The sequence below is a fragment of the Schistocerca piceifrons genome, chromosome 1 (genome assembly GCF_021461385.2).
Source record: "Schistocerca piceifrons isolate TAMUIC-IGC-003096 chromosome 1, iqSchPice1.1, whole genome shotgun sequence".
Taxonomy (NCBI): domain Eukaryota; kingdom Metazoa; phylum Arthropoda; class Insecta; order Orthoptera; family Acrididae; genus Schistocerca; species Schistocerca piceifrons.
In genome coordinates this window covers 714,693,945-714,705,731 of record NC_060138.1, presented here as the reverse complement: position 1 = coordinate 714,705,731, position 11,787 = coordinate 714,693,945, and the positions used below count along the sequence as shown (strand labels likewise).

The 11,787-nt window shown below is 39.8% G+C and overlaps 1 non-coding gene across 1 annotated transcript; it reads right to left on the bottom strand.

The window, feature by feature from the left end:
- Positions 1 to 10,744: 10,744 nt before the first annotated feature.
- Trnap-cgg lies at positions 10,745 to 10,819 on the bottom strand. Its single transcript has one exon. It is a non-coding gene; the product is annotated as a tRNA-Pro (tRNA).
- Between the last annotated feature and the right edge of the window lie 968 nt (positions 10,820 to 11,787).

The following is an 11,787-nucleotide window of genomic DNA, read 5'->3' as shown; positions in this document are numbered from 1 at the left end:
TAAGTAGTCTCATTACAATAAACAGTGTTTCTCCTTCAGTAGTATTCAGATCATTACAAAGTCATTATTAAAATCAGTTAATTAGTCATAGCATTAGTAATCATAGGCATTATAAGTAGTCTCATTACAATAAACAGTGGCAGTTATTAACTAGTGACAAAGCATTATTTTAAATATATACTTTTTTTTTGTCTCATTAAGAAGTCATTACTGAAGTGACATACTATTCAGAGCTAATCAGTATTATTCAGAATTTTCTCAAACCGGTATCACTACTTGGGACTGGTAATACATTTTTTTTTTGTTAGCAATGCATTGCGTTGGGATCGTTAATTAATTGCTGAGGCATAACACTATTTGTTTTTGACCTATTGCTGCAAATGAGGATAGATAACGTCATTCGTCATGAGTCAGCTGTAGCAAGGTTATGTAACAAGGCAGTATATGTGATCACATTTATAAATGATAAACACAAATGGGTAAAAAATAAAAATGCAAGTACTAGAACAGGTATAATAAGTAACAGGTTTAGCAAGTATCATGAAAAGCTTCTCTTGAAAAAATACAAAATGGATTATTGACCTGAAAGAAGAAACGCATTAGTATGCTGAAAAGTAGTGAACCTCGAATTAACAGGTAGTGAAATGTGTATAAAAATGTGTTTCATAGCTGTCCTTTCCAAAACTTTCTGTCATCCTACTATGCAATGTAACACCTGCTGTCAAAACAAACTGCAACAAATACTTAAATAACTACGTAGCATAAATACATAACTTCAACATTATCCTCATCTGTAAAGAAAAAAAAAACTTCATTATTCATTATCCATATTATCATAACTTCACTATTATCATCACCTGTAAAGAAAAACTTCATTATTCATAATCCTTCATCATTATTCGTCAGCATTCATTATCATCTGCAAAAATCACTTCATTACTCATTATACAACTATTCCTTATCTCTAGCATATTTCATCACTAAAACTAAGATGTGTAGTTCTGTCTGACAGCCTGCATCAATTACCTTGTATTCTGAAAGAAAAAATTAGTTAAGACTGCTATTCTACGATGAGTATAGTATATTCTTGTTAATGCTTGTTAATCCTGATCCATTTACTCTTCCTCATAAAGTTATAGCATCTTCTATCGTTTATTCCGTAGGTGAAATTCCCATTTCTGTTGAATTTATTTCTTACACGCATCATTTCTTTCTGAAATTGATGAACAAAGATTAATGTCTTGCATTTAAATCATATACCCACTAAATAATGACTGGTTTATGGTAACATAATTAACCATACAGCATAACATGACAGAAAACGTAATATGTCAAAGACATTGACAGTGTTCAGATGCAAAAATGTACACAGAATATCACAATGTAGCAGCAAAAAATGTAAAACAGTCACGATCTTGAGATGTCATAAGGCAAAAAAAAAATGTCAAAGTCGACTGGTGTGTGTTATATCTTAACTATTTCACAGTGCATATAAACAAAACTGGAATACAATCGTACATAAAAAGACAAATTTGACGTTCGTTGTGTTCAGCTTGTATATAGTGTAGTTAATAGAGGCGAGAATTAAAGACTTTAATGGAGAGAGAATTTGATAAAATTAATACGTCATTACATACAATTGCATAATTATTCATAAAATACGTAAGTTCGTCTGGAAAAATATGCACGGTCTGATGTGTAACGACAAGAAAAGCGACCTGCTAACCTTACCTTGCCGGGCACTTGCCAAGAAAAAATACGATAATCATCAGTAATTAGTCAGGTGAAATAATTGCATTAGTAAATGGCATCATAGTGTGTTGAATCATACAGTGGTTTCACTCAATAAACGGTTTAATGTTTGAGATATGGTGATTGCCTTTCGATTTTCTGGTTCTCAAAGTTTCGACGTGTACAACATTGGGGTGAGGAATGCTGCGAATCCGATATGGACCTTCGTATAGAAGTTCAAATTTACTGCACTTACCTTTTAATTTGCTGGATAAATAGTGTGTACGTACTAGTATCTTCTGTCCAACGTGAAAGTCACGGCGTGTACAAACCTGTTTTTGCTGTCTTCTCCGGCGCTCTGCGGCACGTTTGATGTTGTTCAGCGCAATGTCAATTATTTCGTGGTGTCGTAATCGACGAGATGTAGGAAATGTTATTAATTCTTTAATTTTGTTAGGTGGTTCAACGTTTTTCAGTATAACAGACGGAGATAGCATAGTGGATTCATTCGGAATGGAATTAATTACGTCTTGGAATGAGAGTATGTGTGTATCCCAATCAATATGTCTTTTGTGGCAGTATATTCGGCACAGCTTACCAACTTCTTTCATTAATCGTTCACAGGGGTTCGAAGAAGCATGGTACTTGGATATATAGATCGGAGAAATGTTTCTAGCTCGTAACATGCGTGTCCATATGGTACTACGAAATTGAGATCCATTGTCAGAAATTACTTTCATTACATGCCCTACATGAGATAGAAAATGTTTTACAAATGCTTTCGAAACAGTTTTAGCAGTAGCTTTGCGTAACGGAGTGAAAGTAACAAATTTTGAAGTGAGCTCAACAGCGACAAAGATGTAGCAAAAACCTCTGTTAGTTCTCGGAATCGGACCAAAAATATCTACTGCGGCCATGTGTCTTAATTTAACAGGTATAATGGGATATAATGGAGGAATATGTGAAGTGGTGTCTGATTTAGCTTTCTGGCAAATTTTACAAGACGCTAAAACTCGTCGTATACGTTTCTCCATGTTGGTAAAATAACAGTTCTGTCTCAGTATAAGAAAACATTTTCTTGCTCCGTAATGTGCGTAACTTAAATGAGTGTACCAAATCAGTTTGTTAGCCAGTTCGTCAGGAATGCATAATAACCAATTGTTGCTGTCAGGATGAGAGCGGCGAAACAGAATGTCATTGCGTACAGTGTAGTGGTTTCTAATCGTAACATTATTCCTATCTTGCCAAAGGTGTTTAATTTCTTTCCACACGTTGTCTTTATTTTGTTCTTGTGCTATGTCCTGTAATGACGATGAAATAAAATTTTCAAATGCAACTTGCTGAATGTACATGACACTGAAATTTGTTTTGCAGAAGTTGGTTGCTACGTCTTGCTGATTGTTGCCGAGAGAACGCGATAGTGCGTCTGCTATAACATTTTGCTTGCCGGGAATGTGAACAATCGTAAAATTAAATTCCTGTAAATACAGTTTCCATCTACTTAATCTATCGTGAGTGAATTTGGCCGAAAGTAAAAATTGTATCGCTCTGTGGTCTGTGTAAACGGTGGTATGTCTGCCATAAACAAAATGCCTAAATCTCGTAAAAGCCCATACAACACATAATGTTTCCAGTTCTGTAACGGAATAATTTCGCTCAGCAGGTGACAGAATGCGGCTTGCAAATGCGATGTTTTTAATTATTGTAGAGCCATCTTCTTCAATTTCCTGGAAAATGTGTACGCCTAAAGCGGTGTTAAAACTGTCGGTGGCAATGGAAAAATTTCTAGTAAGATCTGGGTGCGATAAAAGTGGTGCATTCAACAGAGCATGTTTCAGGTTCATGAATTCAGAATGTGCTTGCTTATCCCAAGACCAAATACTGTTTTTACCTGTTAATTGACATAATCTGGGTGTGTCTAAAGCAGAATGATGAATAAATTTACGAAAAAAGTTAATTAAACCCAAAAAACTGCGTAATTGCTTCTTCGTCGTAGGAACACTAATTTCACGTAGAGCTTGAAGTTTTTCCGGATCAGGTGCAATGCCTTCTGCTGAAATTACGTGTCCAAGAAATTTTATAGAAGTTTTGCCAAAGTGCGATTTACTAAGATTAACAGTAAGTCCTTGTGCATGAAAAGTTTGTAACAGTTGTTCAAGAATCAGATTGTGTTCAGACCAGTTAGCTTCTGCGATAAGAATATCGTCTACATACGTCGTAATTCTGTCCTTAATGCAAACGTGTGTCGGATGGCGTCAAAAGTAATAACATTTTCGTGAAGAAGATTCTGCGTGTCAAAATTATTGCTTACGTTACTGGAATATGAAACCTGTACTGTGTCTGGTCAAATTCTGTCGTACGTGCTATTATTTACGCGAGGATGCTGTGGCATTTCGACTATTTGAACTGCTCTGTTATTTCTTACTGACGTATTACGCTATCGATGACACCTATTGTCTGTTTCATTCATGATTATTTGTTGTTGCTGATGTTGTTGCTGCTAATAAGATCGACTGTTATTAAATGTACGCTGAAAATTGTGCTCGTTATTACTTTTTTTTTTTTTTTACGTCTGTCATGATAGTAATTTTTATACGGCGCATTGCGATACGAGTTGAAATAGTGTGTTGTTCTGTACGTAGTTATTTCTTTGCTGCCATGCGTTACTATTTGTTGGGGCTGGGACTATACGTGCACGCGGCGAAACATTAAAGTTTGGTTGACCTTGTAGACTGCATTGTTGGTTACGTATGCTAAGCGGCTGACTTTCATGCTGTTGTGGTGAAAAGGTCTATTGTTACCAAAATGTGGTTGCGACTGCCGAAAATTTTGTACATACTGATGATTACGATTTTATCTGTTATTAACGTTCTCGTGATTCTGGACTGCCTAATAAAAGTTGTCACATTCGGTAAAAGTTTGTCACATCGGGTTTTCATTACATATTCTTAATCCTAGATAGAGCAATAGTTAAAGAGCAGTTTTGATAGATATAAAGGATAGTAGAAGAGAAGGCAGCAGTGCAGAAAACTAAAGATGAAACAGCACTACTACAGCTCGGGGCCCTATGCTCGCTACGGCACATATTCATTAAAGCGTAATGAATCCCCTGAGGTCCATTACGCACTGCAAATAATTTTTAGCTTTTGTGTTATAGCCAATGGCGGTAAAATTTCAAAAGTAAATCGCTGTATTCTTGCTAATTCCAGTTTCAGCATAATACGTAATGCTGATGAAAATACAAAAATAAATTGTCGCCTCAGGTTCAAAGCTAGTTTCTCCATTACAGGTAATAGCGGTGAAAGTACAAAGATAAATTGTCGTATACAGTGCAAATCGTGTATCTGTGTTCTGCCATTATTAAATTCCTTACATTTTCTTACAAATGCAAATTGCTTATAATCAACCTTCTCGTCATTGAATTTGATAACACGTTCAGGTTTGTGTGTGAATCTGTTCGTCTGTGTCGTTTCGTACTTCAAGTTGCGTAGCTTTTCATATTTTAAGTCGCGTGGCTTTTCGGATTTTACGTCTCGTAGTCTCTGTAAATTGCTCACATTATACGTGTTGCGCGAGTCTGACTCATGTTCAAAAAGTGGCGTCTGTTGTGGCATGTTATTAACTGAAATGTTTTTCATCTCTGTTACTTCTTGTTGTAAATTTGACAACTTCCTACGTAACGTATTGTTAGATGAATCGATCTCATTAATTGTCTGCTGTAAATTTTGAAATTCAGGTGTTTGGTTAAATGAAATCGGTGCAGTATCGTCTGATTTATTATCATTAGCACTTTCGATAGCATCAATACGACTGGCTAATTCATCATATTTTTCAGTCAGTATTTTTGCTTGTTCATCGGTTTTAGAATCAGACGCATTAATCTGTTTTTGCAACTTACGTGTAGTTTCGTTCAGTTTTTTAACGTCAGTTTTGACAACATCTGAATCCTGTGTTAGTTCTAATTGTTCGAGTCTGTCCGTCACTGTTTGAATATTTACTGTGTGTGTATCTGTTTTTGATTTAAGATCAGAAATTTCATCCCGTAATTCCGCGTTCAATTGTTCTATGGTATTAATTTTGTCGGACACTGTAGTAATATTAGTGTCTACGTATGTCTTCGCTTTCGCGAACATTTTACGTTTGTCCTCTTGTCTTTGTGCAGTGATTGTTTCCATAACCTGACGTTTGACTTTATTTTGATCCTGAATAAATTTGCGGAAACGTGTATCACTGTTCTGTATGTGCTGATTAAAGCGCTCGTTAATCTGAGTGTTCTGCTGTTCGAATTTCGCGTCTATCTTTGCGTCCATTGTGCGCGAAAGTTCTACCGTTATTGCTTTAAACTCGTCCCGTAATTGTGTAGCTTTTTCAGAGCATTGTTTAGCGACTTCGCTAATTTCGTCTCTGAGTGTTTCTGTTGCGGCTGTCTGCATTTCCCTTAATTCTTGCGCAACAGACTTTATTTCTTCGCTATTTTTTCGTGAACAAGCCTCAATTTCCACGCGCAACTGTTCCTTAGTGTCATGGCACTGCGCGGCAACGGCTCTAATTTGTTCGCCAAGCTGTCTGGAATTGTCATCTAATTTTTCATTAAGCTGTTTGTTCTGTTCCCTAAGTTGTTTGAGATCTTCGGTATTATTGTCAAGTTTTTCATTTAAGTGTTTGATATCTACACTAAGTTGTTTGTAATTGTTGTCCATTTTCTCACTTTGCCTTTCATTCTGTTCTATCAATATTGCCATAAATTGCTCCAAGGTGACATTACCTACTCTATTCTCAGTACTGTTTGATGGTGTATCTACAATTGTCGCGCTTTGTGTGACCATTTGGTCATTCTGCAATTTACAAAAAGGTTTGTCAGTCAAACATACACTGTCAGTCCCTATTTCGGAATTAAATAAATCCGTCGTACTTTCACTACATTGACCATTTTCATTCGAAAAATTTGTCTGTATGTTACTTGAATTTTCCAAACCGATTGTGTTAAGCTGGGTAGCGCTCATTACAATAGAGCGTCCCGCGTCATCGATTGTCGTCAAATCAACAGAGGACATAACCGAGTTCGTTTGTTCATCATTAAGACAAAAGTCATCATTAGTGGTTGGAATACACTGATTGTTAGTGAACGCAGGATTGTCATCATTACGCTGCGTATCACAATTACTATCGGTCACGTTGTTTAAGTCAGTAATTTCATTCATAATACTTCGCGATACACTATTCACAGTCTTTCGCGGCATTTTTACAATAGTCACAATTTTTCACAAAACAAATAATCACAAATGCAAAAGCAACACACAATTACAACAGAGCAAAGAATTGCCGTTGATCTGTGGAAAGAGAGTCACAAAATTAGTAAAAGCGTAGCGCCAAATCCTAATTATACTTAAGCAAATAAGAGCAGATATCTGACTGTTTTTCAAAAGATTCTCAACGAAATACGATCCTGGACTGGGTGTCGCCACGTGTAACCTTCCCATCGTAATTTAAATGAAAATGAAATGACAATATTATATAGAAATGGGAGCCGAGTGTAACCTCCCCACAAAAATTTGAAAGAAAGAAACACGACAATATTTAATTATGAATGCTAATGGACATTGCGCTAAGCGTAACCTGCCCACAATGAAATGTACTGACAATGGCAACAAAATGTGAAATTCGCAATCTGACTCAAATATAAATTCTTCACCAAAATTTAAAGTCCGTTCAGTGACAAGAAAGTTCAATTAAACCGAAATATCGGTCTTTGGCCCTGTGTAAAACAATCAGAGTTAAAGTCTTACCTCAGAATAAATGGATGTCACATTTCTGCTCTTATCTTTCTGCACGGCTTGGAGGAACTGCATTGCAAATGATAATATTCCTTTTTTCTGTGATTTTACTGAAAATTTTCTTTAAAAGAAATGGAGTGAAATGGGAAGTGCAACGAAATCTTTAGTTCAATAAAAATTAAATTTTTGAAAAAAATGCTTTTGAAATAAAAATTATTATTGGGGAACTTGTTGGAGAATAATTACAATAAATAAAATTTTTCATTATCTAATGATTATATTAATTAACAGTATACCTTATTCACCATCTTGACCAGTGTTGCCGACCGCCTACATCACACAACTGCACTGGGCTGCTACTACTGACCGACCGCTCTGCATGACGACTATTAGCGTACTGCACGCGACGACTACTGACAGAGTACTGCTCTCAACTAGACAGAGCTACAGACTCGCAACGACTGACTGACTCGCAAAGACTGACTGACAGACTGAGAACCGCTCGCAACACTCGCGCGGTCAAGCGCATACTCTCTGGTCACAGATGCTACAATGCCTCGCCATCGCTGCTATGTTACATACGTGTTTCAACTTACATCTAGGTCGTAAGTTGGTTCAAAGGGAAATAAAGCTTTATCCACGGAGGGCAGGACTACCTCACGGGCCGGCCGAGTGGCCGTGCGGTTCTAGGCGCTACAGTCTGGAACCGAGCGACTGCTACGGTCGCAGGTTCGAATGCTGCCTCGGGCATGGATGTGTGTGATGTCCTTAGGTTAGTTAGGTTTAATTAGTTCTAAGTTCTAGGCGACTGATGACCTCAGAAGTTAAGTCGAATAGTGCTCAGAGCCATTTGAACCATCTGAACCACTACCTCACTGTATGCTACTACACAACATGGTCCGACACGCCTGCTTCGCACTGTTAGCAACGCAAATTCCGTTTCCGGCCACGGTGCTCTCATATTCTACGATCTACGACATTCTCGAAATTTTTTACGACAGTTTTCAACGTGAACGTATCTCAATTGATACCAGCGCTCAAAAAATTACCGAAACAAAAACATACGTGCCCTTCGACGCTCCAGCATTTGCCGAAAATTGCGTTTCGATATCTGAAACCGTTCACGATATAATAGGGGTGTTACATCTTATATATACAGGGTGATTTTTTCCACCGTGTACAAAATCTATGGACTGATCTATGAGAGAATACGGAACAAAAAAAAAAGGTCCAATGAACTTATGTCCGGAAATGCATGGTTTCCACGCTAGAGACAATTTATTTAACCATATACTGTCACAGAGACTGTGTCTAATACGCGCTGTACCATGCAGTCACACTTACGAGCATTGTGTACTGAAAATGGTTTCCATGTGCCTCAACGCAAGCAGTACGCGCCGTCGCATGTTATGTTTCACACGTTCACGTCGACCAGGCAGCATCCGAGCAGTGTCAAAGGCAACTTGAACACGCTGCTCCAGTTCTCCACATCTGGAATGGGCTCTGCACGACACTTTTGAGATGGTACCATAGCCACAAATCGCACAGTCTGAGAACTGGTGAACGAGAAATCCATGCAACTGGATCCCCTCGTCTGATCGATCGACCAGGGAAGCTGGACGAGCCACGTAACCCCTCGAATCATCAATGGCACTTCTCCCAGCAGGTGGGGCAAAGTCACCCGAAGGAAATGCCAATAGTTCCGGTCTGTTCAGCGACGTGGAAGACTGGACCCAAAACACTATCGCCAATTATACCGGCCCACACATTCCGGCTGCACCGAAGGTAATGGATGATTCGCTGTCACCATACCATAGAGGCTCTGCATGTTATCCCACAGATGACTATTATGAAAGTTGAAGATACCAGTTCTCGTAAAGGTGGTCTCATCTGTGAATAGGATGGATGACACAGATCCCGGAATCGTGGTTGCCTAATGAAGAAAGCAGTAACAAAGCTGCTCCCGATGTGGAAGGCCTGTCGCTAGTAAGCACTGCACACGCTGTAAGTGTAGTAACAAATGTCATGGAGAGTTGTGCACACGGTCGTCTGGCTTATCCTGTACTAGCGCGCCAACTGCCTGGTACTGAAACAGCGGTCGCCTTCCACAATATGGGTGTCCTTTGTAATTGAATACACAGAAATATCTCGAAAACTGTACATAGGATCAAAAAAGTTATAATTCCAATTTGTCTGTCTCGGAGGGGGAGATCCAACGATACCGCCACACTCGATGCGCCACCCCACCCTGTGCGATGTTGGCGGGGAACTTTGAAATCTTCAGTGGGAATCCCGGTTTTTTATTGCAGATTACGATTCTAAGGCAAAATCTACATACGTTTTGTTTGAAGCATTTTCTTCGCTTCGCCACACAAGGCGCTGTAATCGGAGGAATAGAAATCGGTACACAATTGTAGTTTATGACATGCTACTCAATGGCCATTGAATATTCAATGATGCTGCGAGGGTCGGGTAGGCCAGTATTTCATAGCTTCTAATTGGAAACCCCATTCGCAAAGTTGTATTTCTCTGACATGTCGAACAGGGGACTACGCGCCATCGTGTAGCAAACTATGACGTATCATAATAGGTAGTACACTGCGGCCGGAGCTCATGTATAGTGCAGACACAGAACAGGCAGCAGCACTAACAACACTGTACTCGTCCAGTATGTATTGCCTGTACTCCTACCTACAATTTGCAGAACAGAGGTGCAAATGGTCGATGAGTGTTGCAACCAAGCCGGCCGGAGTGGCCGAGCGGTTCTAGGCGCTACAGTCTGGATCCGCGCGAATCCTGCCTTGGGCATGGATGTGTGTGATGTCCTTAGGTTAGTTGGGTTTAAGTAGTTCTAAGTTCTAGGGGACTGATGACCACAGAAGTTAAGTCCCATAGTGCTCAGAGCCATTTGAACCATTTTTATTATTTTTTTTTTGCAACCAAAGGCGAAAAAACTGAAATATCCTGATTTACGGAAAATGTAGAAGGAATGCTGAGGCTGCTGTTGCCTTGTGTAGCGAGCGTTTTCCAGAGAAAGATCGCTCTCGTTCGTTGTTTTACAAGGTTGTGAACGCCGTTGTATCTGATGGCAGCGTACAGACCGGCAAAAGCAAACGAAGCAAACGTGTTACAGAAGAAGCTAATATAATAGCTGTACTAGCAGCAGTGCGCCACCCCCACGGAATGGCGCCCAGCAATTACACTGCTGAAACTGAAACTTCCTGGCAGATTAAAAATGTGTGCCAGACCGAGTCTCGAACTCGGGACCTTTGCCTTCCGAGGGCAAGTGCTCTACCAACTGAGCTACCCAAGCACGACTCACGCCCCGTCCTCACAGCTTTACAGGTACTGGCAGAAGTAAAGCTGTGAGGACGGGGCGGGAGTCGTGCTTGGGTAGCTCAGTTGGTAGAGCACTTGCCCGCGATAGGCAAAGGTTCCGAGTTCGGGTCTCGGTCCAGCACACAGTTTCTCTGCCAGGAAGTTTCGACTCTCACGTTGTTTGCCGAAGTACTATTTTCCGATAAGTCCACAATCACAAACAATATTAGCGTTCACCGGCATAATTTGCATTACCGGAGTGCAGTCAGTCCCTACTGGTTGCGGCAAGCTGATCATCAAAGTCCTTGGTCGTTTAAAGTATGGTGTGGCATCATGGGGAACAAACTTATTGGCCCATATTTTATCGACGGCACATTGAATGGGCGCAAATGTCGAACGTTTTTGGAACGAGAACTATCCTTACTGCTGCAGGATGTTGCCCTGGACGTTCGACAACGTATTTGGTTTGAGCTTGACGGTTTCCCAGCGCATTACGCAATTGGACAGGAAGTGCTAGACCGTGTTTACACTGCTCGGTATATCGGCGGAGGTGGCGCTGTTAATTGGCATGCTACGTCGCCGGATTTGACGTTGTCGGATTTTTTTTGTGTGGGAATTTTAAAAGACAGGGTGTACCAGCAAGTGCTAACAGGCGCATCAGAAATACCTGTGCTGACATTCCCGCAGATATGTTTCTGTCCTACGTACGGTCATTTGGAAAACGGAACACTAAGTGTGTTGAAGTTGGCGGTACTGCGTTTGAACACTTATTCTAGGTGAAAAAGTAGACTAGCGTTCGCCTCGAGCCACGGACACGGTGGCACTTCCAGTAATCCCCAGTTCGATATGTCGAAGGAATACAACGTGCGAATGGGGTTTCCAATTACAAGTTATGAAATATTGGCCTGTACTACTTTCTCAGCATGGAGGTGAGGTTGCACGTGCCATTGGATATTCAAAAGCC